This window comes from Mustela lutreola, chromosome 14 (assembly GCF_030435805.1).
Source record: "Mustela lutreola isolate mMusLut2 chromosome 14, mMusLut2.pri, whole genome shotgun sequence".
In the NCBI taxonomy this organism is placed as follows: Eukaryota; Metazoa; Chordata; class Mammalia; order Carnivora; family Mustelidae; genus Mustela; species Mustela lutreola.
The window spans coordinates 2,861,849-2,886,180 of NC_081303.1; the positions used below are offsets into that span (position 1 = coordinate 2,861,849).

The 24,332-nt window shown below is 48.1% G+C and overlaps 1 protein-coding gene across 2 annotated transcripts in view; it reads left to right on the top strand.

Annotated features, from left to right (window-relative positions):
* Positions 1-24,332, top strand: part of PRRX1 (paired related homeobox 1) — a 73,601-nt gene that overhangs the window by 15,035 nt on the left and 34,234 nt on the right. The gene's annotated exons all lie outside the window — the stretch shown is intronic.

Genomic DNA, 24,332 nt, shown 5'->3' on the forward strand with positions numbered 1-24,332 from the left:
CTGTGGTGTCGTGTCTGACAGCACCGTTCACCACTCCCCTCAGACTTCTGTGGGGTCTAGTTAGACACGAATAATACTCGCCATGTTCTTTGTGATTGTGCATACAGTTGTCATTCTTGTGCCAACCTGGCTTTCCTAACCAGCAGAGGAAGACAAACATTCTGTTCCCCAGTCGGATACGTGACCTGCTCTCCCGTGTGTTGCTTTGAAATCTGGTCAACCTAGAAGATATACACACCACATTTCTGTATCATAAAGCATCCGAGACTCTCTGTTTTGCTGCCAGGCAATTGATGATTGAATCTCCTTGGCATCCTTTGGTAACAGGTGCGCCTCAGCTGTGGTACATGCGGAGAGAAAGGGTCACTGTGGGTGAGGTGACTGGACGAGCCCGTCACGTGGCTCTGCGTGGGGCCAGAGAGGCAGTTGCCGAGAGCTTTCTGCAAAGAGAGGCAGAGCTCTGAGCTTGCTTGGTGGTGAGCTGGAGACGAGGAACCGGCCTGTCGTAGCACCAGTTCTGACACACAGAGGAGGACCTGTGTGTTTGCTAAAACACTGGCTGTGCTTTACGGGGTTACAGTCTCTGACTGGGGTGTGAGGAGCTGGATCGCCATTCTCCTTTAGAGAGCAGGAACCTGTCCCCCTGCAGGAAAACCTTCCTTTGGTCCTTTTGACTTTGTTTCCTCCTTCTCTGTGTCTCCTGTGTGATTCATGTCGAACGATCTAGAGGCAACAGACAAAGAGAAGTAACAGGTCATGGGATTCTTTCTCTACCAAACTTCTGGCCGAATCCTGTAGATCTTCAAGTGTGATGCCTGGTTTGTCTTCATCAGAATGAACTGAAATGTCTTGAAATGCAGATTCTGGGACCCCATCCATACCCAGCAAATCAGAATCTCCCCAAAACGTGCGTTTTTACCCCAGATGATTTTCATATGCTGTCAAGTCTGTAGATGTAGGCGTAGACCACATGCTTTCATAGCGATTGGCATCAAATGATGTATTTTTGCCTGCTGTCCACCGGCCTGTGTGGCCCGCTGTCATTCAACTCTCCCCTTACAAGCGTTGGTTTTCTCTCTTCAGCAGGTGTATAAAGTTTTGAAGAGAAGGGCAGACCGAAGGAGGCTTTATACTTCAGAGCGTGGCGGTGCTTTCCTATTGTAAATGACTTAAGCAGTTGCTGACTGCTCAATGCATGGCGCATTCACTCGCTGCCCGCACTGTTCTAAGTGCTTCACCTGAGGGGGCAAAAAAAGGAAAAGGCATTTAAGGCGATTACTGAAAGTTGTAAAAATCCTAACTCTGACTAATTTTAGGTGATTGTTATCTTAGCTCTTATTCTGGAAGAGAAAACGTGTACCAAAGAGAGGGCAGTCTATCACACAGATACTATTGTTTGCAATTTAACTTCAGTTTTAAGTATGTTTTCAGATGAAAAGTATGCCACGTTTAGAAGTTACGATTCAGTATTTTGTGTATCTCTCTCTCTCTGTTTTTTAACAAAGTCTTCCCTTCCTGTCTGATGGTTGATAAAGCACAGTTTTTCTATTTGTGCAATTTTGCTTACCTTTTTTTTTTTTTTAAGATTTTATTTATTTATTTGACAGAGAGAGACACAGTGAAAGAGGGAACACAAGCAAGGGGAGTGGGAGAGAGAGAACAGGCTTCCTGCCCCAAGTAATAAGCCTGATGTGGGGTTCGATCCCAGGACCCTGGGATCATGACCTGAGCCAAAGGCAGACACTTAATGACTGAGCCACCCAGGGGCCCCTGCTTACTTATTTTATGCACAGTTGGAAAAGCCCAGTTGTTTTTGTTTTTGTTGTTGTTTTGCCAGCACATGGAATTTTATCAAAAACCATTCAGTGAGTAGGATGGATCTCAGCATTTTCTAAACAAAACTCTAAAGCATGAGTTTATAAGTTCAGCATAACTTCATCAACTCATACTACGGAGGGAAAAGGTGGCTGGATATCACGTGGTGACTGAAGGACTGAAGGACCTATTCATCGTCATGTGGGGACACCCCCGAGGACTTGCAGAAACTCTTGGGTGGATAAGGTCCTGAATTACCAAGTAAAAGCCAAGTCCAGACTCCACCTTGGGTCCCATTAGTAGACCAGTGGCTCCCAAACATTAGCACACATCAGAATCACCTGGGGGGGGGGGCTGTAAAAACACGGATTCCTGGACTCCAAGAATTTTGATTCAGTAGCTTTTGGGTGGGGTCACTAAGTTTGCATTTACTGTCTTTTTCAGATACTGGCTGTGAGAAGGTTTTATTTGAAATTTCAGCATAACTTTTCCCCCTTGCCATTTTTGTTTTTTTTTTTTTTTAAAAGATTTTATTTATTTATTTGACAGACAGAGATCACAAGTAGGCAGAGAGGCAGGCAGAGAGAGAGAGGGAAGCAGGCTCCCCACTGAGCAGAGAGCCCAATGTGTGGCTCGATCCCCAAATCCCGGGATCATGACCTGAGCTGAAGGCAGAGGCCCTAACCCACTGAGCCACCCAGATGCCCCCCCTGCCATGTTTAAAGACAAATTTATCCCATTAGTGGGGTACTAGATTGGCACATACTCAAGTTACATCTGAAATATCTTCTTTTTAGGTATGCTCCAAGGTTTTTGTCCTAAATGGATTTTCTATTAAATATTAAGCTTTTTTTCCTAATGAAGTATATGCAATTCATAGATTGTTGTCCAAAGTGTGTGTGTGTGCAGGGGGAGGGGGAAGGATAGAAATAGCCTCTTAAATGACAGATCATTTAACTCATCAAACATCATTTGGAAAAGCACGGTCAGCAGACTTTAGGAAGCTCAGAGGAAGAGAACAAGAATGGAGATGGCAGAGATGAGAAGGGCCAAAAGCAAGGGGAAGGTCTTCTCGGGAGCTGTGTCTGTAGCAGAGACCACTGCTGAGTAACAGGCTTGGAGCCCGTCTGGGATCCTTTGGTGACATGAACTTCGCTCTCGTGGTTTATGACATCACTGGAACCCCCTTGGTGGAATTACAACTTCATAATTCACAGTTAGCTGTTGTTTATTTTATATTTAATCATTTGTGGAGTGCACTGGCAGCATACCCAGGGGAACTGTGTGGTTATGCTCCTGCAAATCTTGTTGTTGCATAATTAAGTACGTCAGAAGTAATTCACCAAGTGTCATAACATCCCATATTTCAGACTCGCAGATGCTGGCCTTGCTCGTGATTGTCCTGAAAGTTATCCCATCTGACTCACCTTCTCGATGAGTTTTCCTTTTGGAGGAACAGTTACCAAAGACAGCTGGGCTTCTGGGCTTAAATGCAGTTTTCTGAGTAGTAAGCACAATGCTTCCATAGAAACACAAACCCAAATGTGATATTGACTTTGATAATGTAACTGTAAAATGCGGCTTTATTTCTATTATCCCATAAGGATATAAGATGAATCAATCAAATAACAAAGACAGTTTCTGGGTTAGCCTAGGGAATGGAGAGTAGTCCTAGTATTTCTTTGTGTTTGGCCCTTGGCTGTTCAGAAATGACCCCACTCATCTAGTGCCTTTGGGACTTTCACAGGGAGAAGGGAGAAAGGGAAGGAAATTAAAACTTCCTCCATCTTTCCTAAAGGAAAGAAATGAAGATTTATTGACACCCAACATGACCAGGTCATGTGTTGGGTGATTTATACTACTTATGTTATGTCAAATTCTCACAGTAATGTTGAGTGGTAGGTATTGTCACCCTCGAATTCACAGATAGGGCTTTGAGACTCTGAGGAGTTTAACAACTTGCCTGAAGCCTCAAAGTCGGTCTTGTTGAAACCAGCACTTATCTCAATGCCTCTGGAACTCGGTATTCCATAATTCTCTCATTTACCTTCCAGTGGATAGACGGCTGGAAGGAGAAGTTGAGCTGAGTGGCTTTTCTGCAGCATTTATTCAGTGAGACACAGAACTCCAGGAAATGTAGTCCTGGACTGTGTATTGGGATTGCAAATGAGAAAATGCAAATACCCCATCCGGAAATGATACCTTTGCAAAGAAAATGCCTCGATGGCACTGGATATTTCAGTGAGTGGCAAAATGGAGGGTAATTACGGGGCTCAGTGAACTCGAATGAAAAAGTGAGTTGGAAGATAATGTTAGAGAAGCTAGGTGAGCCAGAGAGCTTTTCTGAAGGTGAAGAATTGATTTTGATCATGGTTCTGACCTTGAACATGCCACAAGGCCCTCTAAGCTCTAGTCTTAGGAGACAGGAAGAACAGCAATGTATTTTTGATGAGTCTCTTGAAGATTAAATCAGGTATATGTGGACCTTCCTTACTTTATTTACCTCAAAGTACAAAGCTTCTCAATTGCATCAGTTCTAATACCGATGAGAATATTGGGGGATAAAAAGACCTCAAATTTCTGCTTAAATTCCCTCCTTCTATGGGAGTGAGTTGTGTGTGTTTGTTTTTTAAGTTAAGAATAGGATTTTATTTGAAAGATTCGGATAGTCTGATTTGGTTGTTTGGGGCTGGAAATTCATTTTCCAGATGCAATGTTACAAGGGGTAATTAGGTTCCCTGGAAGCCTCCAAAAGGTTGGTACATGTATGAGACAGACGGACTATATTGACCATGGAGGCAGCCAGAGTGTTGCTTCTGGAAGGAACTGGCTTAGTGGCTCAACAGTAAAGAGGAAGAGGGTGCCTGGGCCTCTTTTTGGTGTAGGAACAGTGCTGGGCAAAATTGAGAACAAGATGAATTTAGTCTCTGCGCGGTCTTCTGCAACACCCACCCCTGGCCACTACGGTCCAGGTGCCTATCATTCTACTCATCCCTCTTCTCTAGAGTTCCCAGGAAGGAGGACAAACACAGAGAGCGATAGCTGAGTGGGAAAGAAGGCACTGATTTGTCATCATGTGGGCAAACAGGCTATGAGCCCTGGGCCCTCCAAGGCCCCATCTTCTGGGATCTGCTGATGAAACAAAGTTGGAGGCCTAGGTTTAAGTCTGTAATGATTGCAGAACAAACTCCCACTCTACTCTTTCTTTCTCTTGCTCACTTTCTCATACTCTCAGCAAATTTGTGTTGAGTACTTGCTGTGCGCCCATCACTGTTCTAGGTGCCGGGGATTTGGCAGTGAAAAACTCCACTTGCCTCTGCTCACAACCTTATTTTCTCCTGAGAAAGAAAGGCAATAACAAGTAAACAAACAACTAGGTAAATAATGGAATTATAAAGAATGATAAGTCCTATAAAGGAAATGAACCAGGCTTATTTGAGCAGGGATAGGGAGGAAAGGAAGGTGCTAACTATGTGGAGATCAGAGTAGAGACCACCAGAGCATTTTACCTCCCAGGTAAAATCAGGCAGCGAAGTGAACACGTGTGGAGGCCAGTAGGCATGAACAAACCTGGAAAGTCTGAGGAACCAATGAAGGACACTGGGGCTGGAGGACAGCAAGTGACGTCAGAGAGCCACGCAGCGGTCAGGGGATCACAGAGGGAGAGCTAGGCTTACAGCCCAAGAATGACGGCAGTGGGCAGCCATGGGAGTGACTGAAAGTGGGGGGGTCTTGTGATCTGACTGAAACAGTGAAGAGAACGACCTGCTCTATCGAGAATGTTCTCAGATTTTCTCAGAAGAGAAGGGGGATGCAGTTCGGAGGTTCTTGCCGTGGGCCAGTGAGGGATTATGGTGATTCGAAGGCCGAGCGGCGGTGGTGGGCAGCATCTGGGCTGCTAGAGGGCCCAGGAGGCCAGCGAGTCGCCTCGCTTTGTCCATGCAACAGGCCTTGCCCCGGGGACTCACCCAGGGCACTTACTTTTCTTGGTCTCTTCTCTTCTGCATTTCTGTACCCAGGTTTTCTCTCAGACTCGCCGGCCTTCCCCTGGCGGGCTCCCTGGAAGCAGCCGACAGAGGAGAGGGAGTGGCTGGGTGCAGCGGGGTGTGAAATGGGAGCGATTTTTTCCCGAGTTTGTTATTTGAAAAGCCCAGAGCCTGTAATTCAGGTACGGCCTATAATTTTCCCCGAAAGGAAGGGTTCTGTTCAATTCTGCAGAAGCGGCCTCTTTGTAATTTAGCAAAACATCGGAAGGCAGCGCCGCTGACAGCTACAGTCCAGGGACCCGAGGCTCCTGCAGCCGAAATGCCTCCAGAAGGGGTTCGTGTTCCCTGGGTCGAAGCTGCTCCCCTGCAGCGCGTCCGCGTCTATGCTGCCGCCGGTCAGAGATGCCTCCGGTGTCTTCTCCCCGCGGCAGCCGGGCGACCCCTCCTCCAGGCTGCGGTCGGAGCGCGCTGCCCCCCACCCGCCACTGCGCTGACAGACGGTCCGTGTCCCCTGTGCCGCGCTCCGGACGGAGGACGCTGGGGGGGCCTCGGGCCTGGGCTCTTGCCGGAAGGGCCCGTCGTCCGGCCGCTGAGGGGACTCCGGCGCTCGCTCGCACACGGCTCACCTCGCGTCGTCGTTTTAACTGGCCCCGTGCCGCGGTCCCCAAGCCCGAACACTCCTCTTTTCCCTCTAACCCGACCGTGCCTCAGGCCCCGGCGGGACCGGCAGAAGCGGCTTCCGGTCTCCACCGCAGCTCCGCCCCTTCCGGCCTCTCGCTGCGCGCGCCTCTGGCGGCGGACGTCCCGCGTCACGAGGGTCGGTGCGCTCTCCCCTCGCGCGCGCCGGGAGCGCTCTGACCCGCCGGAGGAGCTGCACCCGCAAGAGCCCGCCCGTCGGAAAACCGTCAGGAGGAAGATTGAGCAGATCCGTCGGGCTGCTCAAAGAAGGCTTCGAACCGCAAATAGTCGAAGCGTTTTCCAGCTCGTCGCCCCCGGAGAGCGAGCGCCGCCTCTGGCTCACCTTCCGGAGCGCTCTGCGGGCGGCGCTTCTCGTGCGATGGCAAGTTACCCTCGGCGGAGACGCGTCATTGTGCAGTCGGAGACGCCGGCCGCGAAGCGACGGAGAAGCCGGTCCGCACCGGCAGCGAACCCGGGACGAGACGACGGGCGCCGACTCCACACCGGAGCTCCGAGGCTGTCGGTTTCTTAACTTCTTCACACAAGGGAGCCGAATCCGTATTTTCCCGAGGCTGAGACACTGGCTTTACCGCAGGGTTTACTTGGGGTTTTCTTAGGCTTATCTCTTCCGACTTCCGCTGAGGTCTTCATAATGTGCCAAAAAAGAAAAACAAAACAAAACAAAAGGCAGAGGAGACGGACTCACGCGGTCCAGCGTCCGCCAGCTGTGGCCGAAACCACCGGCCTTTGCACCCCCTGATACCGGGGCCCCCGCAGGGCCGTCGAGGCCGGGAAGGCCTGCGCCCGGGAAGGTGGGTCCGAGTCGCTGCAGCCTGCGATGTGCCGTCAAAGGGCGACTCAGGTCTGGACAAGCGGCCGAGCGGGGGACAACTCGGCAGCCCTCCGAAGCCCGACTCCCCGCCAGCGGCTGCCCTGGGCGACCTGCAGGACACGTTTGGAGGGAATCGAATTGGGGGATTATAGTACTTTCAGACAGACTCGGAAGCTTACAAGGTATTTGTTTCAGAAGATGAAGAATAAAGAATTTGGAACCAGAAAAATCTAGATTTCGGGTCTGCCTTCATTTCCGCCTGTGTGCAGTGGCCTCTGGGACGTGCTGATACGACGGCGTGATAATGTCTGCTTGTTTGTGGTTGTCGTGGGGTCCTGGGGCTGCGGCGGGGGAGGAGGGATGCGTGGTCCAGGTCTGACCGGTACCGCCGTGGAGCCACGAGTGAGGGATGCGTTGCCGGGGGTTCGGAGGCGGGAGTTTCCACACCCGGCAGAGCACCTGGGGAGACTTTCCACGGGAGAGGAGCCACTCGAACGGGACTTCAGTGTCCTGGAATTGCTGACACGGGGCAGAGCGCTGCGAGTTAGCAACGGTGTGAGCACGAGGCGCACACGCCGGGAATGCACGCGGGCCTGCTCGGTCGCGCAAGAGCCGCTCCAGGCAGCAGGGCGAGGCCTCTGCGTTTCCTTGCCAGGAGCTGACGTTGCTTCACTCCGTCATCCTTAAAAATACCGACTCTCCGCCCCCAGACTGTCAGTCTGGCCCCTTTCACCAGCATTAAACACATTTAAAAATGATTTGAGACAACATTACATTAAAAAAAAAAAAACTGGTAGATTTTTAGTCAAGGGTACAAAAAACAAGTTGCTGTTTGTGTCCCAGAGATTTTTTTTAAACGCATCGTCTGCTCAGTGGAGGAGAATGGCAGCTTGGAAAACAGGCTGGCTTGGGGGACCAGACGCCTAAGAGGGGGGAGGTGGGCAGCTCAGCGTTGCACATCCCAGCTTTTCTTCAGAAGGACTGATGGTGGCCTTGGAGAGGAGGGAAGCAGAGGGGAAGAAGAGAAGTGGAGAAAAGAGTTTCTCATTCACATAATCCCATGGTTTTCAGCAAGGTCACAAGTCTGAGAGTTCTGTGGAGTGGGGAGTGGGACTAAGGAAAATGTGATTTGCCAAGGTCAGCAGTGTCTGACACTCATTCAAATTCTGGCCTTAGGGGGTAGGTGTTTGATGAGAGCAGGAGGAAGAGGTGGCATGAATAGATGGCATCTGGCATCGGTGGGAGACAGGCGGCGGCTGCAGTTTGCTCACTCAGTGAGTTCCATGGGAGGCATTTCCAGAACAAACAGAGTCACCTCTTAATTGCCTGCATATGGATCTCCCACTTGGTGGATTCTTTTCACAAGCTGCCGTTGGTGTTTCTGAGGCACACACTCTAGACTTCCTTCGTTCTCAGAGAGACTACACTTGGAGACTCCAAGGTCGTCTGCAAACTCAACCTAGGTGAGACCTGTTGAAAGTGTATACCTCCTAGGTAAATGAGAGCAAGGAGACCACGTAATTTTCCAAGCATAAGTAAGGGCTAATTACACCACCTTCTGTTTTGGGGAATGGAACGAGTGCTCATCACATATTTTGTAAACAGTTATGCCTTGCTTCTTTCCATTAGTTAGAATAATCAAGAATTGGTTGGCCACTTCCCCATCTCCACCCCAAACCCAACTTATTTAAGTTCTCCTGCTAACAGCAGCCTGTTTTAAGAGTAGCACAAAATAAAACAGAACGCACGATTTCTATGATATTAAGGGCTTTGTAAAAAAAGGTCACCTTGACCATTTGGGGATTGTGTTTCTGTTTATGTTTTTACAACTTGGAATATTGAGTGGAGAACAGTATCAGCACTAAACAGGCAGCTTTCAAACCCTCAGTGCGGAAGCTGGTCCTTAAATAATGAGAAACTTCTGGCATCAAACATTTCCAGTCCAGTGAGGTCATAGTTGGTGAAAACCCCACTGGACACAGGGACTCTGGGTCTACACACTTCCCTCTGCAGAGTCTTACAGGAAATTTCTTGGGATGCTCAGCAGTACCCCACGACTTTGAATTCTTTCTGGCCTTTCTGGTCTGAGTTTTGCTCTGAAGGAGTGGTGGGACCCCCCGGAGCCAAGAACATGGGTTCCGTGGAGCCCCTCATTTCCCTCACCTGCTTGTTCTGTGCTGTTTCTCTGGAGCCTCAACTTTCTTTACTCTGAAACAAGGATCCACTCTGGGATTGTGAGCATAATGTATGTGTTGACCGTGGCTAGCCCTGTGCCTGGCATGTGGCAAATTCCAAATGGAAGTTGTTTTAGAGTAAGTGTTGCATTCTTACTTTACAAGAGCAGACACTGTGGAGTCCTTTATCACTCAGCCATAAAACCATGTGCATATTTCCTTGAAATATTCGTAAACATCTGGAAACAGTTTAGTCTGAGGACACTTTAGGTAACTAAAGGGACTCATTCTGAAAATGAATATATAGTCTCCGGAGACTCTGGGGTCAAAGAGCAAGTGACCAAATACGTTGACTCGACCCAGAAAGTTTCATGGTGAGAGAAAGGGGGAAAGAGAAGAGGTCAGAGAGAAATAGATTTTGCTTAAAGCTAAGCATCAAGAACATTTTGGGTGAGAAGCAACTTGGTGTTTACTGTATCATCTCGAAGTCAAAGCACCTGGGCTGTACCTCTGTGCATTTGTTGAGTGACTTCGAAGTCAGTGGTCACACCTCTCTAAAACTTTGTCCTGTTAGGATTACTTTACCTATGAAAAGAGATCTTAGAAGGTAAAACCTAGAGCCCTCCACTAACTTTGAACCCAGAAAGCAGTATCAAATAATGTGAGAAAGGACTAACACTCAAGGTACAATATGGGTCAGGAGTATGTAATATTACATAGCATTAAAAGATATCTCTGGAAATGGCCTATACTTGTGGCAAAATTAAGGTGTCTGGTTTGTTTTCTGTTTTTCTTAAAAGTTGCTTTTATTTAATCAATTTGTTTGAAAAAGCAATTCGATTTTTAAATTTGGTCTTAACAAGAACACAAGGTCAGGTATGTTACAAGGGTTCCAACTTTTAGCACAGATTTATGCTCAGGGTTATCTCGTCTTTAAAAATATATTTACCCAGTTAAGTTTTCTTTTAAAAAAATATGGGTACCCTTACTTATTTAGCCAAGTAAGGATATTAAATAAACGTCCTACTATTTTCTGTGTATATTCTTTTAGGAAAGAAGGGGCATTATAGCACCAACATAACAAAATTGATTATAATCTCAAAATAAAACAAATGGGTGCATTTAACTTAAGAAGAAACTCACTATGGCATTCTTACTACTCCTCCATTTTATTCTTGGGTCTTGAAATCTTCGTTCTTTCTTCTGAGAACTGTTGATGAGGATCTCTGCTTTCTGCCTCCTATACTTCACTATGTAATTGCCGTTTTCACTAATGAAACTCACTTGATGATTTTGTGGTGACCCAAGTTCAAGTAAAATTTATATTATTCCTCAGCTATATATCTTTTGGTTCCTAGTTCCATGACAACCAAATTATCATCAATGTACAGTAAAAACCAACCGCAGAGTTAAAACCAGATAAAAGACAATCCAAGCTAAAAGTAGACATTTGAGACATGAATTATTGATTTGCAGTTGTACTGAAGTTGTACTGCATATATTGAATCCATCAGGATATGTTGTTTCCTCATCCACTGATACCCAATCTCATAGTCCACAATTTCTTAGGGGTAGTAAAGGAAACCTTTACTAATCTTCAGTGTTTCAAGGCACCTAATACCAAAATATATTTGTACTCTCTACAAACAACAAGAACAACAAAACTTTAAGATTTTTCGATTGCATCAATTTGAGTTTAGAATGACTCTGTGGATCCCCGTACAGTCCTTAGAACATAGTAGGGACTCCTCAAAGAGCTAGAGGAATGCAGGACTGAATGATGATACTCTCCACCACCACAGGTTAAAGTGTACCTTGGACAGACAGTTTTAAATTTACTTGATGCAAATGACAAAATATGGTTTACTTGGTAGAAAAAGTTGTAAAACATGGAATCTATGGGAAGAAGGCGGTCCATGATGCTGAAAAGATTGAGAGCATTTATATTTTTTGGTGAAGATATGAGTGGAAATAAAACTGTACTTTGAGGGAGGTTTTTGCACTTAATCTTTACGTTTATGACCAGAAGTCTATGCTGAGAGGGACGTGGGGGGTTTTGTTGTTGTTGCTGTTTTGTTTTGTTTAACTTTCAGTATTTAGTTCCAGGGTCCTAATACTCAGCAGCTTAAAAAAAAAAAAACAAACAAACAAACACCATTTTCATTTCTTAGGTATTTATCTTGCTTGCTTTAGGACACCAGGTGGCGATATGGGGCGAAGTGTGGGGAGCTTGGGGCACCAAGATTGGATCTTATCCTATGAAAGGGGAAGCAAGCCTGTGGTTGGAGATCTGGACAGCAGATTGATCAGCAAGTGTTTGAGAGACAGATAGATAAATAGATCAAAAAAGGGAGAACGTTTTAAAGATTTGGTTACCTTTTGGCTGAAAAAGACAAGGTTAACATCATCTGTAGGAAACACTTGTGTCATGAGATTCTAGAAAATATTCTGCTTGGAAAATTCAGGAGCTACCAAAAAGTCTCTAGCTCCCACTAGCCTTATTTTTTTTAAAGTGTTTTTTGATATATAAGATGCTCCCTCCTCTATACCCTTCCATTCATTCAATTGCAGAGCATCTACAATGTTCCATGCACAGCACTAGAAGTATTGGAAATATAAGGTCTGGTCCCTGACCCCTATGAGCTCATAGTTTACAAGAAGCAGATGTGTGAATCCTAAATCATCAGTATGTTTTGGGTTCTAAAGTGGAGTTAGGATTGGGGCAGGATAAAGAAGGGTTGCAACGAATGGAGTTGTCATCCAGTGGCCAAGGGAGAACTTCATGGAAGATAGGAACTTTGAGCTGGATAGTGAAAGATGAACACTTGTCCATCGTTTAGAATAGATCAGGGGAGGGAGATTATTATAATGTCCATTAGGCCACCACGAACAGTTCAAGTGTCTGTGGTGTGTATGAGAAAGGTTGATTGGGTCTTAGCATTTATGCATAATTATACTCAAGGGGCGCCTGGGTGGCTCAGTCAGTTAAGCATCTGCCTTTAGCTCAGGTCATGATCCCAGGACCCTGGGACTAAGACCCACCTCTGGCTCCCTGCTTAGCCAGGAGCCTGCTTCTCCCTCTCCCTTGACCCCTCCCCCTGCTCATGCTCTCTCTCTCTCTAGCATGCTATCTATCCTTCTCTCTCTCTCTCAAATAAGTAAAATCTTTTAAAAAATAATCATACTCAAAAGCACAAACAGTAGTTACCATCAGGAGACTAATTTTTGAATTTGAAAATGAGAGAGAACACATGTTTGGCAAAACTTGACTTCCTCACAACCCATCATACATGAGAATTTGTGTAATGAGAGCAATTATAATATAGACTGAGCTCTAGATATGCAGATGTTTTTTGGGTCAGGATGGATATACATGGGCTACCTAGATTAGGTGCCAGAGAGGTCTTAGAAGTATGATTCCAGGAAGAATACAGATAAAATAAAACTTGGAAAACAGATGGAAATTTCAAAAAATCTCAGAGCCTAGAGAGAGAATAGGAAGTTGACTTGACACGGGTAGAGCTGTCGGCATCAGAACAAAGAAATGCATGACCTGGTCAGAAGCAGCCGCTGGAAAAGCCATGACTGCAGCGAGCTTTTTCCAGGCAGACAAACTGAGGCTAGTGAAGATAATGTGATAAAAAGTTGTTTGCTTGACAACATTTGGGGGTGGGTAATAAATAGCACAAGTCTGGGTTGTGGGTACCTGTGGAGAAGGTAGGGTGAGCTTTCAGGTGAGAGAGGAATTTTAGTCAGCATTCTTTCTTTGGAGCCGATCCCCACCTGGAAAGTTGTTGGTCAAAGTTTTTGTTGAATGAATAGTGAAATAAAGCAGGTGGGTTGGGTGCCAGCCAGCAAGCAAAGATTGGGTCAAAATGTTTATCAGCCAAACTTGGAGTGAAATAAAAAGCATCTTTTGGTGACTGCTGATGGGTTTGATCAGGTCGGACACACAGATAGTGGGAAACCGCTTGTTTTTATTGAGTGGGTCCCTCGGAGGGAGTCTGACTTCACCGAGAAGAAATTCATTCCCTCCCTCCCTCCCTTCCTCTCATCTTGCCTCTTTTTTCCTCTTTTTCATGTTTTTGTCTTAATTTCAGGTACACTGCATTCTGCTGTCCTCAGCCTCCTTCCTTCCTCCTTCTCGCCCTTTCTTTTTCCCTCTCCTTTCTTCGAGTCCTCCCTGGCCCCTCCTTTTCTTCTTTCCCCTTCCTCCTTCTCCCTCCCCCTGCCCTCCCCCTCTTGTCGCTCCCCGTCCTTGTGTGAATGACAAGTATAGTATTGAAAATAAACAAAGTAAAGGAGCATAGTCCCAAGGGTTTAATGTAAAGTGGGAAACCTTAACCCTTGTGCCCTGGGTGGTTCAGAGAGTTCCAGCAGCAGGTTTCAGGGGCCTGTGGGACGTTCTGTTGAGGGGGGAGGCACAGTGCCTTATTATAACACTCAAACCTGCCTTATTGCAACATTTCTTCAAGAAATATCTAATGTACAAAAATGTGTATGTGGTACTATGTTAAGCACTCTGAGGGGTATTAAGTTCTTTGTTCTTCGGGTAACTTAAGACTTGGTTTATGGGTCTAGAATCTGGACTCTAGATTAGATATATAAACAAATATATACAAAATCAAGTGGAAAGGAACCTATGAGAGGAACAGATTATAGGAAATGGTAGTTATTTTCATCTTGGCAATTCAGAATTGGAGTGGGATCTATTCAGGAAACATGTCTCCAGGAAATACATTTCTATGCATTTCCAGGAAGGAATATGTGTTTATATTAACAATTGTCCATGGTCAGGAAGTCCTTCCGATGACTGACACTAATCCAATGGGTTAAGAACTAATTTCTTATTGTCCCATAGTTTTAACACTTTTGATTAAATTATTATTTTGAAGGGTTTAACTCAAGAGAAGAGTCTTAACGTTTCAATAAGTGAAGGTTAGTAAAGGCATTGGAACATCCTTCCTTGGTTCACTGCTGAACTGTATAGTAGAATGTGGCTAACTCTTTAGAATGAAATTAAAGGATAACCTTACATTATTGTGGATTATAACCTTGTATTATAATAAGCATTATAACCTTACATTGTTATTAAGCTATTGTACTACATGTATTTGATGAAAAACTAAAACTTTTTTTTCAGACTATTAGTTTTCTCTTATTATTTAATAGTCAGATTTGTCCTAGTTGAAGAATCATTTTTTCAAGAGAAGAAATGATAGGCCATAACAAGTAGTGAAGATAGAAATGGATCCAACATAGAATCTTTGGGAATAAGTGAAAGAAACCCCTAATTCCCACTCCCTCCCTTCTTCTTCTCTCTCTCTCTCTCTCTCTCACACACACACACACACACACACACACACCCTACTTTCTTACGTTTTTCTACATCTGGGGCTTTTGAAATTTTTATGTCATCAAGAAGGCTTACCTTCTGAAGAGAGCCCTTGACCCTGAGGTACTTGGGAAATTTTAGGAGGTGGCCTAATCCTATATATATTCCAGGCAAATTTTGACAGCCGTATTGCTTTTCATCATTAAGTGATCCTGGAACTTTTCCTAAATAGTTGAGCACATTAACACCGGCATCTTGATTTGGTTCCAACCCAGCCTTCAATTTATTCCATTCTGGCTAGTCACAGCATTCTTCCCTGTTCCTCCTGTGACCTGAGCCATTCCAGGAGACCGATGTGTGTGTTGTTAATACATGTAGAGTTCTCAGGAGACAGAAGCTACAGAAAAGCCAAATACCATGGTTTTGTTATTATTACTAATCACAGGGCCCTGCCTCAGAGGAATGAAGGTGAGAAGAGATGAATTAGCATTGATAAATGACTTGCAAAATAGAGTATGCTGTAGAAAGGCTCTAAATATTACTATAAAGAGTGGAGACAGCATGCAAATGTGATTAAGGAGGTGGGGTCAGAGGGCAAGCGCTGGAATATGGGTGCACTTAGGGTCAGTGTGACCGAATTCTGGAATGATGTAATTTCCTGCACATACCAACCTCAGAGGCAGGCTTTCAGGAAACAGGATATTTGATATGGCGGTTCTGCCTTACTTCGGAAGGGCCCAGGGAAGAATAACAGTTGACTTTCTTGCTGGGCTACAATCCCCTACGCCCCCATCCCCCACACCCACTAAACTCAACAATTAAAATTGTAAATAATTTGAAAATTTGTGTTGCTGGGTAAAACGGGTTCAGCCAGACTCTTAAAGGGAAAACTTTTAGGAATAAGAAGTTCGATAAGATGGAGAGTTTGGTGGAGAATGGCTAGTAGGACTGACAGGTCCATTTGTTACTTGTAATTTATTGGAAACTGAATTAAAAAGCTGAGAAACTCAGATCTTGAATTGGACTAAATTTCAAGATTAGACAGTGGATCAAGGAAAATATATTTTCCTAGAAATATGATCTTACTGAAGGTGAGATACAATGGCCAAGGATTGCTTCTGCATCGTATGAAACTCAAGGGCACTTTTGCTTGCAAAGTCAAATGGCTGGGAGCAATAATTCTGTCTTATTTACAAATATGTATTCCTAGTTTTTGTGTTTCCTGCTTGTGAGACATGGGAATGGTATCATTTACCACACAGAGATTCCATGAGGCAAATATAGTTTGTTTGTTTGTTTTAAGAATTTATTGATTTATTTGTCAGAGAGAGCGAGCGAGCACGAGAGAGAGCACAAGCAGGGGTGGGGCAGGCAGAGGGAGGAGCAGACTCGCTTAACTGACTGAGCCACCCAGGCGCCCCCCAAATGCAGTGTTAGTTTTCTAAAGCACTCTGCGGTTTTCTGGGAGGAAGGGCACTACCACAAAGGAGTTTATTCCATTAATGGGAATTTATGGGTCCAACATCCAAATTTCAGTACCACGAAGTTTCCATTTCTCGCTTGGGTTTGTTATACTTCAGGTCAGTGCATGACATGCAGGAGAAAGGCTGGATCCGTTTTTATAAAATGAATTTAGGGAAATATAGTGACTTAAGAGAATCTTTGAATTCAAAACTGAAAGCGTTTATAAGTTGTTGAATCAAATCTACTCTGGGATCCAGGATCCGGTATTCTGGGCGGACAGAATCCAGGCTGCTCGAAGATTTCACAGAGAAAGAACCACATCTCAGGAACAGCTGTTCGCTTCGCAGGGTGCGAATTAGTTTCATGAAGTTTATATGAAAATCTTGTGTGTGCATATGCTTGTGTGTGCGTATAACACATGTGTACCGTAAGAGGCATATTTTTTATGTAACTGCATTTTCTCTCTCAAAAGCTGGTCACATGGGCTAAGAAGTGTGAGCGCACTGATGGGGAAAATAAGGGAATTGGAACCGCACTTAAAATCTGGGAAACGTGCCCAAAGTGTTTACCAGGGTTTTAAGAAAGCATATTTATACTTCTAGAACCAAGCACATCTTTTTATTGATTCAGGATCTTCTACTATTTCATAATGAAAGCAGATTATACATAAAACTCAACTGATTTTCTTTTTTTAAAAAAAGATTTTATTTATTTATTTGACAGAGATTATAGGCAGAGAGGCAGGCAGAGAGAGAGGAGGAAGCAGGCTCCCTGCTGAGCAGAGAGCCCAATGCGGGACTCGATCCCAGGACCCTGAGATCATGACCTGAGCCGAAGGCAGAGGCTTAACCCACTGAGCCACCCAGGCACCCCTCGACTGATTTTCTTTTTTCCTTATCCTGTAGTAACCAAAGGCCCCGGCCGGGGCTCTAATGAACAGCAGCTGTGCTCTGAGGGTTTCTATAGATAAAAATTAAAGTAGGGGAACATCCGAGGGTTTCGTCATTGTTGTTGGAGTAACAACGGGTGTAGGAGTTCGAAGGTAGCTAAAGGCATCAGCTCTTCTAATTTGTCCTTCAGGCTCTTCATGCAATAGACTAGAAACCTGGCAGAGCCTGAGCATCGTGGCGCTGCGGGGAGGCTGAGCCCTGGGCGGCCGCGGCCTGGGCTGGCCCCTCGGGGCCCGGCAGGGAAGGGTGTCGCTCAGCCCCTCAGATGTCTCTGGAGACCTGGATCCTACAAGACAGCTGCCAGGGGAATGGCTACGTTCATTTACTGCGTCTGATGGATTGGCAGAGCTGAGAAGGGGCCCAAGAGGGTTTCCTTGCAAACCTTGTCTTTGCAGACCAAGGAAACCGGGGCAGTCGGCACGGGATCAGCTCGCTCGTTGCAGAACTGGGGCCGGGAGGCGAGCTTTGATCCCGCTCAGCGCCTGCTGCCTTCCACGGTGGCTTCCCGGGGCTGCATCATGGTTGTCGGCCCTCAGGGTGACGTGCTGGGTCAGTGTCGTGCACCTGTGCATCCAGGCACTCGGCCCCGGCCTCTCCCCCTTCTTTCAGCAACACTTTTCTGGAATGTATCTGATGCTAGTGTCGTCTGTCTGTCCAGACATGGTTGGGGGAGGGAGCCAGCATCTGTGGCTGGAAAGGTCACTCTTTCCTGCTGGGAATGTGCACACGAGTGAGTCTCAGCCACAGCTGGGTAGAGGAGAGCGTTTTCTTCTTCTGGGTCAGGACCAGAAGCTGCCAGTTGTGCCCGAGTTCTTTTCACTCGGGCGTATCAGCTCGCAACCAGTGATAGCTTCTGTTCGTGCACATCACCTCAAACTCACTTCTCCGGTCAGCAAGAAATCCATAAAACAAACAAACAGAATGAGAAACCCATCGGAGGTGTGAATCTGCGTCTTCCCGTCCCCGCCGACTATCCTGACCCCATCTTCTCTTTTCACTCCGTTTTCTGGATACGCCCTTTTCGGCTCTGTCTCTGGGATCGTCGCTGAAACCTCAGTTGAACCCAGCACAGGCTTAGACCGACAGGTTGATTTTTCTGGGACCTTCTAGATGTGCAGTATGGGGGAAATAAACCTAAACGTGCTGTCCTCTAGACTTCGGCCTGAAAGGTTTGGCCCTTCAGTGTGCCCCATCGGCAGGGGAGCGCACGTCCAAAACCCGGTGCGAAAGACAGAGATCAACACCTCACACCTGGACCAGTCACTCATTCATGCTACAAGGTAGGCAGGAGCAGAGGAGAGAGTGACACATGAGAAGTCCCAGGGCCATACGGCAGTCAGACAAGCCGGGCATGCTGCTCTGTGGCTATCTGGGAACTCAGTGGGCGTTAGTCCCACAGTGCGGGCGCGTGGTAAAGGCACCATTATCCATGACCAGCAGTGACACATCCGCACGAGAGAAAAAGAGGCGACCTTGAATCTCAATATCATATTTTAAGCCTTTGGTTGCCCGTCCCCAGTGTGCTGTTCTCAGAGAGCAGTGAAACACGGTCTTCCTTATGAAGAGATAACACGAGCAGCCCCTGGCAGTCCAGAAGGGATGTGGTTAATGTCTGTCGAGCCATTTGAAATTCTTTGTAAGTAGAAATACTTCCCCCAATGACTCTTAGGAATCCAATTTTCCAGTTTAAAAAGGGCAAAGAACGCATTTTGCCATTTTTGCTAGAGATTACTATCTTTATTTACATGCAAATTACTTTAAAAGCTAGGAAAACCTATAAAATTTTAAACATCCCACACCAGGGGGCTTAAACTAAGAGTCTTTTGTCAAATAAAATGAATTCTCCAAGATCTGCTTTGAGCTACTTTCTTTGCATTGAAGCACAGCCTCTCCCAGAGGAAGGAAACAGTAAAGTTCTCACGGAGAGAAAAGGTTTACCACTCAGTAAAAATGCCTGCGCCTCCCCTTTATGAAAGCTTTAATTTAGCTCAGCCCACTCCTCCACGAGTTAACTTAGAGCACCAATAAAAGGAGATTATTTTTGGACTGAGAATCTGCCTGGCACATTATTTGAACTTAATAGAGCTAAATAAAGCCATTTAAACCCCCGTGATTTTTAAAGGGGGTCGCCCACCAGTGATAGGCCTGTGATCGGTTTTGTGCACGCAGCAGACCACATGTGGGAGAACATGGTCTAATCTGGACACATCAGGAGCTTCGTATATGAATACGGCCACCTCTTACACAGACATTAACTGGAAAAGATACGGAACGTGAACATGCTGGTGTGCGTGAGTGTGAGTGCTCACGTGCCCGTGCGCACACACACACACACACACACACACACGGCAAACCACTGAATCTCTTAGACCCTCAGTTACTTTATTGTAAAATGGGAACAGTTGTCTCCCATGAAGGGTTATCATATTGGGTATAAACAAGTTTGTACAATTATATGTATAATATTTAGTTTTGAAGTATAATATTTAAGTTTGATTTTTTCCTTGCCTGTAACTTTTCTATTTTTGTATTCATTTTTTCCTATTTGTCTCTCATAGTAAATGTAAGGCAAGCTCATCGCAGACAATAAGAGTAGGCTATAGGAAGGACAGTACAGGGAAAATATCCATTATTGCATTGCTTGGGAGGTGAACACTCTTAACATTTTGATTTATTTCCTTTCAGTTTTGGGGTTTTTTTCCCGAATATTATTTTATATAGTTAACAATATAACATACGCATGACTTATATTCATGCATATGGACACATGTACACACACATGCATATCACAGGCATTCTTTCAGATCAATGAAAGTCTTTTTTTTTTTTTTTTTAAAGATTTTATTTATTTATTTGACAGAGAGAAATCACAAGTAGATGGAGAGGCAGGCAGAGAGAGAGAGGGAAGCAGGCTCTCTGAGCAGAGAGCCCGATGCGGGACTCGATCCCAGGACTCTGAGATCATGACCTGAGCCGAAGGCAGTGGCTTAACCCACTGAGCCACCCAGGCGCCCCAATGAAAGTCTTTATAAACAAACTCTGATCTCTAGATAAATCTCTAGAACAGGGCTGACGTCATTTATTGGATACTCTGTACCAAACTATCTAAGTGGTTTACATATGTTCTTTCATTTCTCATGAAATACTGAGGTTTGCATATGGAGACGCGTGTAGCCCATGAGACAGGAGAGTAAGTCAGCCTCTGCTAGAGACCCTGGGACTATCTCAACTCATTTAAGCGGCAGCAGGGAAACTCGTGACACGGTGGCAGCGGCTTGGTAAAGCCCTCGTACTGGGAAGTTAAAGCCAAAGTGTTTGGGTGGCTCAGTTGGGTAAGCGGCTGACTCTGGATTCCGGCTCAAGTCTTGATCTCGGGGCGCGGGGACTCCGAGAGTCTCTCTCCTCCTCCCTCTGCCCTTCCCCCACTCCCACTCTCTCTCTGTAAACAAATAGATGAAATCCCAGAAGGGGAGAGAGAGAAAGATCTCTTGCCACTTATATAAGCACTTGAGGATATATATATATATATATATATATATTTAATTTCGAAGCCTGGAGAACAAGGCATCTATTTGTTTTCTGTTCCTCGGGGCGCAGTCCTTTAGAGACGGGCCGACGCCTCGGGGGAACGGGAAGCCTTCCCGCCGGACCACACAGGCCCCACTCGGTGCGGGGCGGTGTCTCCGCGCCCCAGTGGAGGCCCCTGCTCGTTGGAAGCCAGCGCTGCTGACCACGGAGCCTCTACATGAAGCCGCCGAGGGAGGAACCCCTCGTACTGCTCGAGCTCTCACCGCCGCGTCTCGGCCTTTCCGTGCTCCTCAGGAGGCGCACTCAGGGCCGAAGCGGGGCCGAGTCACGGCTGACGGGCCTCCGCCAAGGCTCCTCCAGCGCCGGCCCCGCAGCCACCGCAGCTTTCTCGGGAGCTCGCGGGGCCGCCCGCCGCCTGCTGGCCCGGGCGCAGGGCAGACGGTGCTGGAAGGCGAGAGTTCGCCCGCACAGGGCACAAGATGGGCGAGGGGCGCTGGGGGCGGGGTCCCGGAGAAGCGGCTGCGCCTAACGTTCTAGCCCCCCCGAGGCCGGCGGGCCCAGCCTGCTGCTCCCCGGTGCGCGCCGCGCCGCGGGCGGTCCGGAGTCTTCCGTCAGAGTCGTGGACGCCGGAGTCTGCGCTTCGGCCGCTCGTGATCAATGGGGCCTTGAAAGTCGGGATTTCTTGGTTCTCCAACGCCAGCGGCACAGGCTCGGTGCGGGGACGGACTCCGCTCTGCCGGCGAAGCACGGCGGGCGTCTGTGGCGCGTTCTGCCCCTCAGAGCGCCGCCTGCGCGGCCCGGCGCGGCGGCCGGCGGCCGATTTCTGCCCAGGAGGGACTTCTCTTGTGGAAAAGCTTTTCCGGTTCCCCCGCAAACATTAATAAGGTTTTGTAGGTGTTTCTCACTGTTCATTTTTTTTTTTTAAAGATTATTAATTTATTTATTTGACAGACAGAGATCACAAGTAGATGGAGAGGCAGGCAGAGAGAGAGGAGGAAGCAGGCTCCCCGCTGAGCAGAGAGCCCGATGCGGGGCTCGATCCCAGGACCCTGAGATCATGACCTGAGCCGAAGGCAGAGGCTTAACCCACTGAGCCACCCGGGCGCCCCTCACTGTTCATTTTTACTCCCGCACAGAACTCTTCCGGAGGGGCGCGCGCTCGTTCCTTGAAGTGAGAAGGCGCCTGAGTTTTCCCGCGCGGCCCCGTGTCTCTGGGCCCCGCGTCTCTGGGCCCCGCGCCGCAGCCTGGCCCCGCGCACATCCCCGCGGGGTTCGCGGCGAGGCGTCCTGGGCGCGGCGGCTCCGGGACGAGGAGACCGGGGTCCGTCCACGGCCAACCGCGCGACCCCACGGACGAAGGGGCTGGAGATGGCAAAGGGGGTACAGGGGCTCCCGGGGGCTCCAACGGACGCGGCCTGGCTGAGACTCGCGCGGGGGTTTTCTGCCTTTAGAAATGACGCACAGTGACCCCAAACACAGTGAGGAACACCGCCTGCCGCCGGGAAGCGGCCGATGCGCGCGCAGCTTTCGCACAGACGCGGCTGCACTTTAGATGCCCCGGCGCAGTGAGCCGTCTGGAAGCATCCTCAGGCCCATTTTTGTCCTGCTTCTGTGTTTTCGGAAAGAGTCCTTTTCTATGAACCAGGTGGCAGCAAGGGAGGCTTCCGGGACCCCGGGACGCGCAGCCGGTCTCCGCGCAGGGTCGGAGGTGGTCGGGGGTCGGCGTCCGCGAGTTTCCCGCCCGCGGCTGCGCGGACTCTCGGCGGGACGGGGGACGCTCCCGGCCCTGGAAAGGGATGCCGCGTGCCCGGAATCTGCGCTTCGTCAGTGATGAGGCGCGTGGACGCTCCGCAGGCGGAGAGAAGGACGACAGGACGACGCAGGCGGAGACGCGCGGCGACGGGGACCGGCCGCGCTGGAGGATCCCGTCCTTCGGGCGGACCTTCCGGCTCCGCGGGCTCCGAGGCCGGCCTCGTGCGCGGCCCGAACCGAGCTCCACGCGGCTCGCGGACGCTGCCCCGGGTTCCCGTCGCCCAGTCCCCACTGGGTCCGTCACGGCTTCCCTCGCGCCGAGAAGTGGCGCCCGAGGTCGGCGGCGAGAGGCCCGCGGCGCGCGGCTTCCCCACAGCGTCGTCGTCCTCGCCTCCTCAGAGCCCCAGCGCTCGGCGGCGGCCACCCAGGAGGGCCAGGCCGGGTCGCTGGTCAGCCCCGCGGTCCCGCGGCGTCTGCCCCCGCGCACCTCCAGCGTCAGCACGACGACTGGCTCCCGCGCGGCGCGGCGCTGACGAGCGACTGAGGAGAACGCCCACCCTGAGGAAGAGCAATTCCGCTCCGGCCGCTCTGCCCGTTCTGGGCCCTTCCCGCCGCTCCCGCCCCGCCCCCACCCCTGTCAAAATGCGGATTTTTCCTTCAAAACTCCGTGCAATCGCTTCCTCTTTCGCCGTGACTCTCTTCTCACGTAGGAAGATCCGGTGGGTTCCCTCCTTTGTGCCACAGCGTGACGATCTTTGCTGCCATTATTTTACTCAGTTCGTTAAAGACTGACTGTGGATGTATCTGTTTCTCTTACTAACCTGTGAGGTCCCGGCGGGGTGGAGGCCACGGGCCTCGCGCCCGCACCAGCCCGCAGCAGGCAGCAGACACGCGCCTTGAGCAGCAAGCACGCAGCAGGGGGCAGTGGAAACGGATTCATCACTGCAACTTCATTTCAGTCCGGGGTTTAAAAGCTCACATTTGTGGCCTGTCTTCTTGTCTTTGTTTTCTACGTGTTTGTCTCACTGATCGTTCTGTGTCCACTCAGACCAAACGCTCTGCCTGCTTCACTCAAGAATTACACATTGGTCAGCCGCCCCCATGGAGTCGGCAGGCTGTGAGGTGTGCGTGAGGGAGGAGCAGGCCCGCACTTCTGCTAACCGACGTCATGCTCATCGCAGTCGGACTGAAGACAGCCTTACCCAACTTAATTCCCTAATTGCTTAACCATGTCCTTAGATTGACGTGCTTGCCCAGGTGGACATCAGAAGATTCCAAATTCTGAACCATTTTTTCCTGTTTCCAGCGTCCTATCACAGGAAAACCCTCGGAAGGGTAAACACTCCAATTTGAAATTTTATTTCGATAGCACTTAAGGCAGAGACAGTATAATATGGTTCTTCCATAAATGACAAGCGTAGAATGTTTCAGACAACTCGGGGATTCCAGAAGGCTGAGGCTGTGGCAGCTCAGTGATGTATGACGCGCGCGAAACGGATGGGCTCTAGAGTTGTGCAGTCCTCTTGTTCCCGCTGGCCTTGTGCGTAATTGGACTCGTGCTCCCACGATTCGGGGAGGGTCTGTAACTAGAGGATGGGGGAAGAGTAGAGAACTTGCAGGCTGAAACTGCAGTTCCCAATTTGTTGCCAAATCAAATGCTTAGAAGTGTTTCTCTGCACGAAACACCTCTGATAAAAACCATGTGATTGCAACCCAACCATAGCAAGAAGTTGGTGTCTTTACCCATTTTAATTTCCGGGTTAAAACTGTACCCAACACATTCTCTCAAATTCCTACCCACTTCTTAGAAGTTCTTCC